The sequence below is a fragment of the Lotus japonicus genome, chromosome 1 (genome assembly GCF_012489685.1).
Source record: "Lotus japonicus ecotype B-129 chromosome 1, LjGifu_v1.2".
In the NCBI taxonomy this organism is placed as follows: Eukaryota; Viridiplantae; Streptophyta; class Magnoliopsida; order Fabales; family Fabaceae; genus Lotus; species Lotus japonicus.
The window spans coordinates 65,473,857-65,488,300 of NC_080041.1; positions in this window are offsets into that span (position 1 = coordinate 65,473,857).

Sequence of the window (14,444 nt, forward strand, 5' to 3'; positions counted from 1 at the left end):
TAACCACCTAAATACACATGACTAACCATAAAGCACAAAACCGTGTAAACTTGAAATTCCTTATTTATGGTTAGTCATGTGTATTTAGGTGGTTAGTTCAGTGTATTATTTGGCCAAATCCGCAGGAAAAAGGGGTGTTTGGGGTGTTTTTACTATTTATATGTCTATGAATCTTTTTCCCAAATCAGCCAAGCACCTCATCTCTGTGATTGATTTATATGCTGTGTATGGAGAATTGAGTCAAGTGTCTTCCCCTCTCCATGTGGAAAACATAAAAAATATCAAACCATTTCATGATTGTCATATAAAAGAAGAGGTGACCAGCACATTCCTACCCTCTCAAGCAAATCAGGCAAGCGACTTCCAACTCTCCCTAACTACTCGTCTCTTCTTCACATTAGAAGGAGTCTGGATCGATCACATGCTTTTGAAAACACCATCCTCTACTTCTACTATGTCTCCTTGTAAGCGAGTATTCGCAGAATGAACTGTATAACAACCCTCCTTAGTTTTGGTCGACTTTCATTGATCTTGTTCTCTTATAGATGGTCTGAATAAATTAATTGAAAGAATTTATTCATCTACCATTATTGTTATTCTCCCGAAGAGGTCTTTTCTCCTAATAAGCTTCCAATTCCAAGTACCATTTGATCATCTTCCCATATTTTGCACTGTGTAATTTTTATGAGTAGATAAATTAAATATCTGGCTGAATTTCTCACTCGAATTCCCTTCTCCTAATAAATTATCTTCCCAAAGTAGCACCTCATTACCCTCTTCCGCCACTTTCCTCTTCAAGAAAGCATCAAACTAGCTGCCCAAAGGTTCATTAAAGCAACTATTCTAAAGATGTGTCCACCAATTGCAAAATGGAATGTTTATATCCTGCTCAATCAAGGTACTTTTCTCGGAGAAGCTTATACCATAAAGTTTCCTTTCCATGTAATATTCTCCACCTCCACTTTCCTAACAATGACTAATTAAATAGTTCTCAATCCTTTACACCTAGCCCAGTACCTCATTTGGCATGGCCTGTAAACTTTCTCCCACTTGACCCACTGTTTACACGGATTTTTGGTAAACAAATATCCTCTTAGTTTGACTAAAGGAAGTTTAGATTCGGGGTCCTTTTGAGAAAACGCTTTGCCAAAGTGTAGTGTGTGAATGAGTGTATTCTCGACAACAATAAACAACTCAAACGAAACTGGACTTTATTGAATACGAGTCGATTACAAAACAGTCAAGCAAACTAAAATAACATGAAAGCAAATTTCGACAAAACAAGCTACACACAAGAACTGGAAATCAACAAACTGAAATGCAGGGAAACTAAAGCGTTGGTTCTGCAACATACTCCTCCATCATCACGTTTTGCTCTCGAAGTCTCATTGATGCGGACGTTTAGAGCTTTTGGTGAATTTTCAGAGTTTTTAGTTGGGAACCTCTTCTTCTGCTGCTGCTTCCTCTATTTATAGTGTTCTTTCTGCCCATGTTCTTGGCGGTTTTTCTTGGATGCACGATGGCTTCGTGGGTTTTGAATTTTGGCGCCATACCCCACGCTTAGCCGATGGTCTTCGCGCACGTGACTCTATTGCCACGTGGATGGTTCCGAGTCGTGGGCAACCGTTGCTATTCGTGGCATCGTGGGTGTACGCATGTGCTTGTAGTTGCTTGTTATTCGGTAACTGCCTCTTCCATTAAGATGATCGAGATTTCTTCATCTTCTGAGTGTGTCGAGTTATGGCTTTTACTAACTTGTCTTTGAGGGACATCGTGTGCTGAGTTGCCGGCTTCGCCAAACCCTTTCTGTCGAGAAACCACTTTTGCACCATGGTGTCGAGAATTGTAGTACTTGTAATTTTGGCTTAACAGTTGCCCCCCAAAAATGTTGGTTGTCGACTGCTTTAGCTCGAAGACACCAAGCATTTTTTATCGCAGCCGTTCGATTCCAACGATTCAAATGCTTTGTGCTCTCGACCATTCGATCTTCAAGTCCAATCAGCAGCCATAACGTCTGATGACTTCTCCACTAGCTGACAGTTATAGCCTTTTTAGGGCCATGATTTCACCTATGCCAAAAAGCTGAGAGGTAACATGAATTAACTAATAAAATAATCGCTTGGACCCCAAATTTTTATAAATTGCTGCTCAATGCGGCTTGGGTTCCGTTTTCCCTTCTGTTTATAAATACCCTCTTGGTATTCCTTGTTCAAGCTTTACTCTTTCCTCCAACCTTCAACTTCTTCTTCCAGACTTCATCACTTCATCTTCTTCCGTCTTCTCTGAAATACTTACTGCGTCTTTCAATGGCTTCCAATCCTGAGCAAACCATTCCGTTGGCCACTGAGCTTAAGCTGGATGAGTCCAAGCGCGTGGCAATCCCAGAGCCTCCCAACGAAGCAGAGAAGAGAGCTATCTGGAAATCCCAGGTACTCATTCCTTTCTCTGTTAATGGTACTTTACGCGCCATTTTGGGTCCTTTGAAAGTAGTGAAGCATGATAGGCCCAATAGTCTCCCTGAAGAACATGAATCATTTCACCCTAGCGTTAGGGGAGAGGAGCTCATTTTGGCATTTCAACCCTCTTACCGTATGCCATTTCTTTCTGACCCAAAACGAGCCTTTCGTTCAGCCCCTCCTAACCCTTCTGCTAACGACAAGGCCTACCTCAAATGGTTAGATAGGGTTGAGGGAGATAAGAGACAACACTGGAAGGATGTAGGGATTCTCGACTTGATTCAGCTGTCGAGATCTCCAATCTCGTATAACCCTGCTATGCTGTTGAGTGCACTTTATTTCTGGGAGAGGTCCACTAATTGCCTTCATGTTCCCTTTGGTATGATCACCCCCACCCTCTTGGATGTTGCTGCTATCACCGGATTGTGGCCCATTGGTGATGATTATCACTCTGCACCTGCTCCTGTTAAACCCATCTCGATTCCTACTGACAACATTTCTTTTAGTCGATTCATTAAGGACCATTATGTCGAGAGTGGTGAGGTGTCTGATGCTGAACATGTCGCTTTCTTGCTGTATTGGCTGTCTGCTTATGTCTTTTGCACCAAATCTTTGCGCATTCCTGCCAAGCTTTTGCCTTTAGCCAATCTGCTTCACGAGGGTCGACAACTTGCTATGGCTAGGCTCGTCCTTGGCAACCTGTATCAAATGCTGAATGAAGCTGTCGAGGATATCCGGAATACTAAGACCGTCTCTCTGAATGCGGCTGGACCACTTTGGCTGTTTCAACTTTGGTTGAATGCAGTCCTCGAATCTCTTCTGCCGGTACAAGATAATCCTCTAACTGTTTCTAACACCAGGATTGATGCCCATAGGCTCGAGACCCTGACCCCTGCTTATGATGCGTCGAGTTTCGAAGTTGATTTCAGGAAGTACTTTACCATGTTTCTCGAGCTGAAGCACTACCGTTCCAGTTTCTCTCCTTACAGCAAGGCTATTCGTGGCCCTTTCTGGCTGAGGAATTCTTATCCTAATGCTTCTGATTCTGCATTGCCCAAGGAGCACCACATCACACTTTGGAGGACCCTCTTATCTCCTAGGGTTTTAACTGTGGGCTTTGCTAGCAGTGACTACACTCTATGTGGCTACAACCCTCAATTGGTTTCTCGACAGTTTGGGCTTAGCCAAGTTCTACCCAACACTTTATTTGACAAGAGTCTAGTCCTGTACCCCGGAACTATTAAGAGGGCTTCTGTTTTCGACACGACTGTTCAGTTTTATAACAAGAGACTCCTCAACCTGAGCCCCTTCACTTATGCTCCTTCATATTATGCCACTAATGCTTTCAAAGCCTGGTGGTCTGAGTATTGGGCTCAAATTTCGAAGCCCCTCGTCGATTGTCTGCAATGCATGACAGATGCTTTTCTTTTGCAGAAGCAGGATCCGAAGAAGACCAAAGGTATGCACCTGGCAGAAATTCGATCTTTTCAAGAGTTCTTTGGTGTGGTATATTACCCAACTCTTCGCCTTCGAGATACAGTTGCGCAAGCAGCCCAAGTATTAAGGCAAAAATGGGAACTTAAAGCCAAGAAATCCAAGTTAGTGGTTCCTCCTGGTGAGGAAGGTCTATCTTTTGTTATTCGAAAAACTGGCTTTAGGTTCCCGTCTTTGCCTACGAGTAAGTTTGCATTGGCTTTTCCACCGGTCTTGCCTAAATGGGTTGACCATGTAAACATAAATGTGTTGGCCAATCAAGCTCTACCTCCTCGAAAGTGAATGACTTGGACTAAGTACCACCTATGGAACTTTCCGTATCATGTGCCCGTCGAAATCTTCAACCACATATCGCTGAACATGCGTATTGGTCAAGGTAATACTTCGATTTGGCCTTGGTTTTCCTGTTTTACTTCTTAATTTTTCTTTTGTTTGCAGCTGAAGTCATTATTCGACCAGCTCCTCAAGTTATTTCCCCAGTGGCTCATTCTTCCAAGGACAAGCCAGTCGTGATTGAGGATGATGATGATGATGATGAGGATGATGATGTCAGTCTTGCTGACAAGCTCAAGGTACTTTCCTCATGCTTTTACCTTTTCTTTTTCGATTTCCTTGGATTATGGGCTGACGTATTTTTCGACAGAGTCGAAAACGGAAACCTAAGCCTGTTGCTTCGGCCAGTCAGAAGAGGGCCAAGGGGGTTGGTGTTTCCACCCCTAGTGGGGCTTCTAAGCTGGCATCTGATGCTCAAACAGAAGTCGATGACAAAGAGGGTGGTGGCGGCGCCGCCATTCAGGTATGTTCTCCATTCTCGAGGGTACCTTGTGACATTTTTAACCCGTGGTTTCCTAATCTGAGTCATCTCTTGTTTGTTTTGTTTCCTTTAGACTGATGTTCATGAGCACTCTACTTCCAATCCTCCATCCCGTGAGAATTCCCCAGCTCCCATTCCTGCAAAATCCAAAACTGAAGGTGTCGAGAAACCTCCCAAGGCCGCATCCTCAGCTAAAAAGACCTCCACATCTGAGGGAAGGAGGAAGGTCAGGAGCAAATCTCGCCATAAGTCTCCTCGCCGTTCCAGAAGCTCCACCAACTCGAGCCCTTCTAAGGACTCTGCTTGCCAGGTATCTTTATACTTTTCATGTTTTGTTGACTCCTCTAATATGCGTTTTACTTTATCGAAAGGGCATTAAAGAGGTTTTTCTTGCAGGAAACTCAGGGTGCAACTTCTCCCATCCGCGAAACAGAGCCTCTTCCAGGCAAGGATGACAGCCCTATGCCTCCTCCAAAATCGACTGCCACTGTGCAACCTTCGCCTCAAACCAAGGGTGGCTCTTCATCTCATGTGTCTAGTGAAAAGCTCGACACTTTATTTGAGGAGGACCCGCTGGCAGCTTTGGATAGCTTCCTCGATGGCACCTTGGAATGGGACTCTCCACCCCGTCAAGCTGATGCCACTGCTGAGACTGCTCAATCTAGTGGGGTAGCCAATTCTCAGCAGATCGAGGAGAGTATGGGTCGGCTGAAGGCTATTGTCTTCGCCAATGGGTTTCTCGACCAGATCCAAGCTGATCCTCAAGCGAGCCATGCTGCTAAGGAATTGCTTGTCTTCCTTCTTGGCCAAAAACTCGATTCTCAACAGGCTGGTGCTTTGGCTAACCTTCAATCTTTTTTAGTGGATGCTTCAGCCACCTTTCATCAAGTCAAGGACGTTGGTCAAGCTGTCAGCTTTAAGGAAGCAAAAGTCTCTGCTGGTAAAGCTCAAGTTGCAGCAATGAAAGAGGACTTCAAGAAGTTCACTGCTAGGAAGGTTTTGATCGCAGATGAAATCTCTGAAGTCGACATCAAACTTGAAGAGCTGCATCGAGAGATTACCAAACTGGAGAAAAAGCGAGCTGATTTGGTCGAGGAAGGCCCTGCTGTGAAGGATCAGTTGGATGTGCTTACTAAGGACTCCAAGGCTCTGATCATCTCGACAAAAGAGGTTATCAAGGAATTGGAGATTGATCAGGCTGTGAAGAAGGGTCTCGATGCCAAGATTGCCACCTTTGCTGATTGTTTGAACTCTTTTAAAACCCTGTTGTAGGACTTTCTTTTATTAATATGTAATGATGGCACTATTCTAACCATGGCTTTCGATGCCAATTTGCGTGTAATATTTCGATAATGGTTTTGGCACCTAAGCCATATAATTTGACGTTTAATTTGCCAAGTCTTTTCAGTTTCCACTACGCATTTATTTTGACGGCTATTCATTTACTGTTGCACCGTTCAAACTTCCTTGCGCCCCCTTACATAGTCGTCGCTTTGTTTCTGGGGAATGAACCAATTTATTGCAGTCTTATACCACGTTTTCTTGATTCAATGCAAGTCTTTGTTCATTAAAAGCCAAAGCTATTCACGATGGTGGTGGTAATTTGCATGGCCTTTAACCATAAGATGAAGAGTTGGCAACTGATTGCCATTAATTAATGCATTCCTTGGTTGTTACCCTATAAATAGAGCGTTTTTGGTTACTTCTTTTCAGTAACTTCTCCAAACTCTCCCTTGTTTCTTTTCCAGAACTCTTTTCCTGCTTTCATAAATCCCTTCAGCCATGGCTAACCGTCGTGTTCTCAACCAGATCCGGAACTTGGCTTTTGATCAAGACTTATTCTGGGAGTTGCACTCTTTCCTTCCTTTGGCTGAAGAGCTTACGGGGCTCATTGACCAACTTCTTTCGAGGAATATTATTGCCTCGGTAAGAATTCCTCTTCAGGAGTTCTTGAGCCTCCTGCATGAAGCTGTACCTCTATATGAAGAACACCAGGAGCTTACTGCTCGAGTGTTCTTTGCTGAACACCAGATTGACGAGAAGATGGAGGAATTTGAAGAGTTGAAGGCTGCTCTTAGCCAGGCGGACCCCGAGGGGAGTGTGGGAGCTCTGAAAACCTTGGTGGACAAGCTTTCTTCTACTGCCCGTGAAGAGCTGGATATTCGACAGGAGAAATCGCGACTGGAATCCCAACAAGAGGATGTCTTGAGGCGCATAGAGCCTCTTAGGGCCAGATACAATAGTTGTAGGGCCAACCCTCCCTTTTAAAATTTCTTTGCCATAGTTGTAATGCTCTATTCTACTCAATAAAACACTCGCGTTTGGCAATTTATTTTCTTTTACTTCCTTATTCGATGTTTATCTCATGCAATGTTGGCTTATACGTTTTTAAATATTTGCCATTTATCGTCATTTGTCGATTACCTCCTAATTCCTTAATCGAATAAGCGTTGTTTAAAAGTACTTTCTCGACTGTAAAAGGGCCTTCCCAGTTTGGGGCCCACTTTCCGTAACGTTTATCTTTTTTATCAATTGGTAAGACGACCTTCCATACGTAATCACCAAGCATGAAAGATTTAGCTCTAACCTTTTTGTTATAAGCTTTAGCAATGCGATCCTTTTGCCTGGTTAAGGTATCCAACACCAATAGTCTTTCTTCGTCGAGATTGACTAATTCGTCAAGCATCATATTCCAATAATCTTCACTTGGAATTTCCTCTTGCCTTTGAATTCTGCATGACTGTAAATATACTTCTACTGGTAATACCGCTTCTTGACCATATGCTAGTCGAAAAGGCGTTGCTCCGGTAGATTCCTTAGGTGAATTCCAGTAAGCCCAAAGCACTTGGCCTAACGTTTGATGCCAGTTTTTAGGTTTTCGACCAACATGTTTTTTAATCAAGGAGATCAACGTTTTGTTGGCCGCTTCTACTTGACCATTCGCTTGAGCATAATAGGGGGTCGAGGTTAGGAGTTTTATACCCCAAGATTCTGCGAATGATGCCACCTTTTGGCCTACAAACACTGTGCCTTGGTCTGTAGTAAGTGACTCAGGTAGCCCAAAGCGGTACACTATGTGATTCTGAATGAACTCGATCACCGTGTCCTGGGTCACATTTTGTAGAGGAATTGCCTCTACCCACTTGGTAAAGTAATCTATAGCCACTATGATGTACTTATGCTGCCTAGAAGAACATGGGTTAATTTCGCCAATTAGGTCTAAAGCCCAACCCCTGAATGGCCAAGGCTTAATGATCGAGTGTAATTCACTTGCTGGCACATGTTGTATCCCCGCGTGTCTCTGACAATCTTGGCACCTCTTGGCATACTCCATACAATCTTTCATAATAGTAGGCCAATACATCCCTTGTCGAAATAGGATCCATTTCATCTTGATTCCTGCCTGGTGGGCACCACATAGCCCGTCGTGAACGGCCGAGATCGCTATGAACGCGTCGTCTTCACTTAAACACTTCAGTAGTGTTCCGTCGACGTTTTTCTTGAATAGCTCGTTTCCCATGATGACATAGCTCATTGCCCTGTATTTTGTCTTTCTATCTGTAGTACCCACAGGATTTTGCAAGTAATCGACAATTGGCTTTCTCCAATCATTAGGTGCCATATTGTCAATGACCAGGATGTCGAGGTCAGAGGGGTTTAGTTTTTCTTTGACCTCGATAAGCTCTTTTAACCTACATTTATCGACCATATATCCTGACGCGATTTGTGCCAATTCATTGGCTTCTTGATTGTCCACTCTGGAAACGTGACCTAGCCTAGCTTCGTCGAATTTGGCCAACAAATTGCTAGCTTTCGTGTAATACCTAGCTAGATTTTCACTGATGCACTTGTATTCCTTGGTAAGTTGCTTTATTACCAACTCAGAGTCCCCTTTTACGACGACATTCTTTGCCCCAAGGGCTATCAGGATCTCGAGGCCTGATGTTAATGCCTCATACTCATCCTCATTGTTTGAGCAGTTACTCTTAATCCTAAACTTGAATTTCGTGGGGATGCCCCTTGGGGATACTATGAACATCCCGATCCCAGTGCCATTCTTATGGCTAGAACCGTCGAAAAATAGCTTCCAAGGTTGGATGCCTACGTAAGTTATGATTTCTTGAGGCAAAGTATGGTCTGCCAGGAAGTCAGCAATTGCTTGTCCCTTAACTGCCTTTAGTGGGGCATAAGTTAGTGAATACTCGGTTAGGGCTAAAGCCCATTTACCAATTCGACTATGCAAGATAGGTTTGGATAACATGTGCTTTATTATATCATAATGAGAAAAAACCATTACATCGATTGGCTTTATATAATATTTCAGCTTTACACAAGAGAAGTACAAGCATAAACACAATTTCTCGATCATGGTGTATCGAGTTTCTGCATCATTTAACACCCTGCTTAAGTAAAATATGGCTCTTTCTTTGCTATCTTCATCTTCTTGAGCCAACATGCTTCCGATGGTTCCATCCGTGGCAGAGATGTACAGCTTCATTGGCTTTCCTCTTATAGGTGGTGCCATTATAGGTGGGCTAGACAAGTACACTTTGAGTTCATCGAACGCTTTTTGATGCTCTGCTTCCCAGCGGAACGCATCTTCCTTTTTAAGTCGAAGAAGTGGGGAAAATGACTTGGTCTTCTCACTGAGGTTAGCAATGAATCTCCTTAGGAAGTTAATCTTTCCTAATAGTGATTGCAGTTGTTTCTTGCTGGTTGGTGGACTAGTGTCGAGAATGGCTTTAGCTTTGTTCTTGTTGATCTCGATGCCCTTTTTATGCACCACAAAACCCAAAAAATCACCTGCAATAACACCAAAGGCACATTTAAGGGGATTCATCTTCAAGCCATATTTTCTCATCCTCTCAAAGGATTTCCTTAGATGCAACAAATGGTCATCCCTTGATGGGGATTTCACCACAATGTCATCAATATAAACCTGCATGAAGGTTTCTATAAAATCATGAAAAATGGTATTCATTACCCTTTGGTAGGTCGCGCCAGCGTTTTTCAACCCAAATGGCATGACCACCCACTCGTATGTCCCCAAGGCACCAGGACATCGAAAAGCTGTTTTCGACACGTCCTCTTCTGCTATGAAGATTTGGTTGTAGCCTGAGTAACCATCCAACAAGCTTAAGTACTCGTGACCAGCAGCTGAATCCACCATCATCTCAGCAATAGGCATGTGATACTCGTCTTTTGGAGTGGCAGCGTTAAGATCTCGGAAATCTATGCAAACTCTCATCTTTCCATTCTTCTTGATTACTGGAACCACGTTGGCTAACCAGTCCACATATCGAGCTGTTCTGATAAATTTACACCTGAGGAGTCTTTCGATTTCTTCCTTGATTTTCACCAACACGTCTGGATGGAACCTCCTGGGCAATTGCTTGACTGGTTTCTTGTCTTCTTTGATGGGTAACTTCAATTCCACCACTTCTCGACTGAGGCCAGGCATTTCATCGTAATCCCAAGCGAAACAGTCTTTGAATTCCTTGAGTAATTTCACCATCCTGTCTTTTAGCTCCGGGTCAATGAGAGCACTGATGTACGTTGGCCTCTTTTCTAAGCCATCACCCAGGTCCACTTCTTCTAAAGGATCTTGCGCTTCCATTTTCTTGGAAAAATCGACCACTGGCTTCTCGAAGCCCAATGGGCCGTCATCATAGATGCAATCTAGCCTCAGATTGCAAAGGTCCTCGAATCCGCATTCCTCGGCACCTTGTTCGTTTTCTTCTATGCACGTGTCATCCTTATTTGTTGTTGCCTCCTCCTGGGGTGTCAATTCGACGGGCAGGATTGAGACACTAGCTTCATCTATAGCCATTTCTTTGGCCATCCTCTCGGCCTCCAAGGCCGTTCTTATTTTGTTTTCGGCTGCGTAAGCCGAAATTCGAGCCATGCTCGAATTAATCATCTTTATCATTGGCTTGCCACCCAACAGTGGCATCTTTCTCTTCATCACTGTGCCATCCACTCATGGCATCAGGTTTGCATGCTTCATTGAGGTTTAGGCCCCGGATGGGATCCAACGTTACTGAGTACTCTGAGTAGGGGTTGAAGTATTGGTTAGCCACTGTGTCTAAAGGAGCAATTGTGGCTAAACTCTTCTCGAAATTCTTCTTATCAACGTAGCTTGTTTCTGCTAAATAGTAGCTTTGATCTACTTGTACATTTTCGACAACTCCATCAGCTTTCCAAATGGATATACATTGGTGTAAGGTCGAAGGCACTGCCCCCACGCCATGAATCCATTCTCTTCCCAGCAGCAAATTGTAATTGGCCTTTGAAGGGACCACAATGAACAATGTGGAACGGGCTACTGTTCCTACGGTTATGTTCAACATGATTGCCCCTAGGGAAGAACCTGTCTTTCCTTCATAATCAGAAAGCACCATGTCATGTGAGATTAGATCCGCTTCAGTTTTACCTATCTACCTGAGCATGAATCCGGGCATGAGGTTGATTGCAGCTCCCCCGTCGACAAGGACTTTGTTAACACCCTTCTCCTCGACTTTGGCCCAAACAAATAACGGTTTCAAATGGCTTTTCATTTGCTCGGTTGGCCTTTGGAAGATAGCTCTTTCATCTTCGACAGATCCTCTCTGCATCACATAATAACACAAAGGATTGTCATCTGGTTCGTCGTCGACATAGTAGTCTTCCTCGCTTTCAGTGACCTCTGAGATTCTATCGAATTCTGCAGGTAGGATGGACACGATGCAGATGATGTTAAGCTCTTCTCCGTCGCTGTCGTCGAAATCTTCGAGCATGTCTTCATCCTCATCTTCGACAACATCCTTCCCTTTTTCCTTAGCTGGATTTGGTGGTACGGTTGTTCCTTGTTTGATGGCGTGGTCCAGCTGGTTGATAATCGACGCCACACTAGGTTCATTGCGAGAGTTGTCTTCTGGCTTTATGTCCCATAGTGAACGGAACTTGCCACCTCTTTCCCTCTCAGCTTTCCTTTTCCTCAAAAAACGCCTGAACTGAGTCCTGGTCATTTGTTCAGGAGCATAGTAGTTCCCAGAGCCGTAGGAGTAGCTTCGTGACACACGGGAATTGTTGATGTAAGAGGATCCCTGGCCTAAGTCGATTTTCTGCCACTTAGGGTATGGTTTTGGCCTTGGAGGCGCTGGCCCGAACCATTGGTTTCTTGGCAATCCAGCATTGGGGAGGTAAGTTTTGTCTTTATTGCTTGCTTTCTAGCCTTTATGGCCATCGAGTTCTTGGTCTCTCTCGACCCACTCCTCGTGAGGGTACTTCAGTCTCCTGGATACAGGAGCCTTCCTCTGATAATGCCTTTTCATTTCTGAATCTTGATAGGCCTTGGCTGCGGATTTGTCGAAAACAGCGCTGCATCGAGGGCACAACATAACTTCTTTCTCGCCATTTTTGCTGCGGGATAGAAACTCGACAAGGGTTTCTCCAGCCTTGGGGTAAACCTCTTCCAAGTTCACTTCTTTCTCAACCTCTGGTTCTTCGACAGCTATGTTTTCTTCTCTTACTTCTCCCAGCGTCAAACCAAAACCCAGCTTTTCGGAAATGTCGACCATGCCAATGTAGAAAGGCTCTACATAGTTGGCCTCAGCTATCTGCAGTGGATCAGAGTCGATCTTCATTTGACTTTTGGCTTTTTCATCATACTTGAGTCTTCCTGAGTCCAATGCCCCCTGCACAAGGTCCCTGAAACGAACACATTGTGAGGTCCAATGACCAAAAAAGTTGTGATATTTGCAATATTTCTTCCCTTTCCTTTGTTCAGGAGAAGGAAGTTTTTGGTCTTTAGGGACCACAAGCAAACCATCAGACACAAGTATATCATAGATTGCATCGCATTTGGCCACATCAAAAGTATAAGTTTTCACAGCAGGAATCGTGTTCTTGGGGTTTTCCTCCCCAAGTTTGTTTTCACGTGGTTTCAATGCTTTACAAACATAAGGATCCCCTGGCTGAAGTTCAGCCAGATTGACGTCATTCAAATCGACGTCCGCAGGGACTTCTCGATAGACACATGGGCTCTGACCTACTGAATCCGCATCTATGTACGCTACCTTCTCCTTCTTTGGCCACTTAGTAGTCTTGGCCCTTTCCTCTGACTTTTCGGCCTTTAGCAATTCGATGTGCCTCACTCTATCTGCGAGCAAAGACATATCTCGAATATACTGAGTGTCGATCTTCTTTCTAATAGAATACTCTAGACCACCAGCGGCTAAGACAACTAGCTCGTGTTCGGGGACATGGGTGAAACATCGAGATTTAAGCATCCTAAACCTGTTTAGGTAGTCATCAATAGGCTCTGCTGGCTTTCTTTTAACACTAGCCAGGTCCTTCAAACTTACTTTGCACTCTCCCCTAAAGAACTGTTCATGGAAAATTCTTTCCAACTGGGCCCATGTATGGACTGACCTAGGAGCGAGGGTGGTGAACCAGGTAAATGCATTTTTGGTTAAAGAACTCGGGAAGTACTTCATTTTTAAATTTTCATTGATGGCTAAGTCTCCTGCTTCGATTTGGTACCTGGCTATGTGTTCTACCGTGGACTCTCCTGAATCCCCCGAGAACTTAGTGAATTTGGGGACCTTCCAGCCTCGAGGAAGTTCTGATTCGAGAACCTCCTCTGTAAAGGCTGACACAAAATGGGGTCTATTCGCGAAACCCACGTTGAAACCATGTTGGTTCAACAATTGCTCCACCACAGCAGCAACATTTTGTTGCCCCCCAGCGTTCTGGTGTCGAATTCTTTCTAGCACACCATCAGCGTGTTCTTCCCTGTTTACCATATACACATTTTGCAATGGTGGCTGCACTGCCTCGTACAAAGGGTTTGCCCTCATCTCTTGGTGTTGCGGCGCCTGATAGCGCACCGGGGCAGGGACATGGTTAGGCAACGGGATTTGGTTAATCCCTGGTGCCGGTTGGATTTCGACTGGTGCCCCCAGGGCTGTCGCCAAACGATCCATCTGTCGTGCCAAATGCTGATTATTGGCATTATTATTTTGGAGCACAGGGTTGATTAGCTCACCTATCTGTCGAGATAACATGTTAACCATTTCATGGTTACTATCATCTACTTGAAGTGAACCAGTATTCATACCTGTAGACAAATAAATTTGTGAACTAGATCCAGGAATAGGGGGACTAACTCGACTTCCCAAGTTTAGCATTGTTCCATTTGCCCCAAAAGAGGGTATGCTGAATGGGGGAACATTTTCAGGGAACGTCGAATACGTGCCTTGTATGCCTTGCATCATAGATGTAGGCATACCATAAGGCATGTCCCTCGTAATCGTTGGAACGATTTGTGCCTGTACTGATGTAGATACAGGCATTTCTGCAACTGCAGAAATTGCCACGTTCTGGGTTGGCATACTGGTGCCATGCCCCATTCCAGTAGAAACTTCTTCATTATTGTTACCGCTACTTCCCCCAGGGCTACTCTGATTACCCACGTTAGATCCTTGAGGGGAGGTTCTTCCTCGATTACTTGCCATACTCAAAGTCTTACCACTTCTCAGGTGCATATAAATCACAATCAAGGCAAGTAGCAAATACCAAATAGCATGCAATAAACCCAAACACACAAAATGCTTCTGTAAAACTTAGTTTTCACAAAAACGGTCCCACTGGGCGTGCCAATTTGTTTACACGGATTTTTGGTAAACAAATATCCTCTT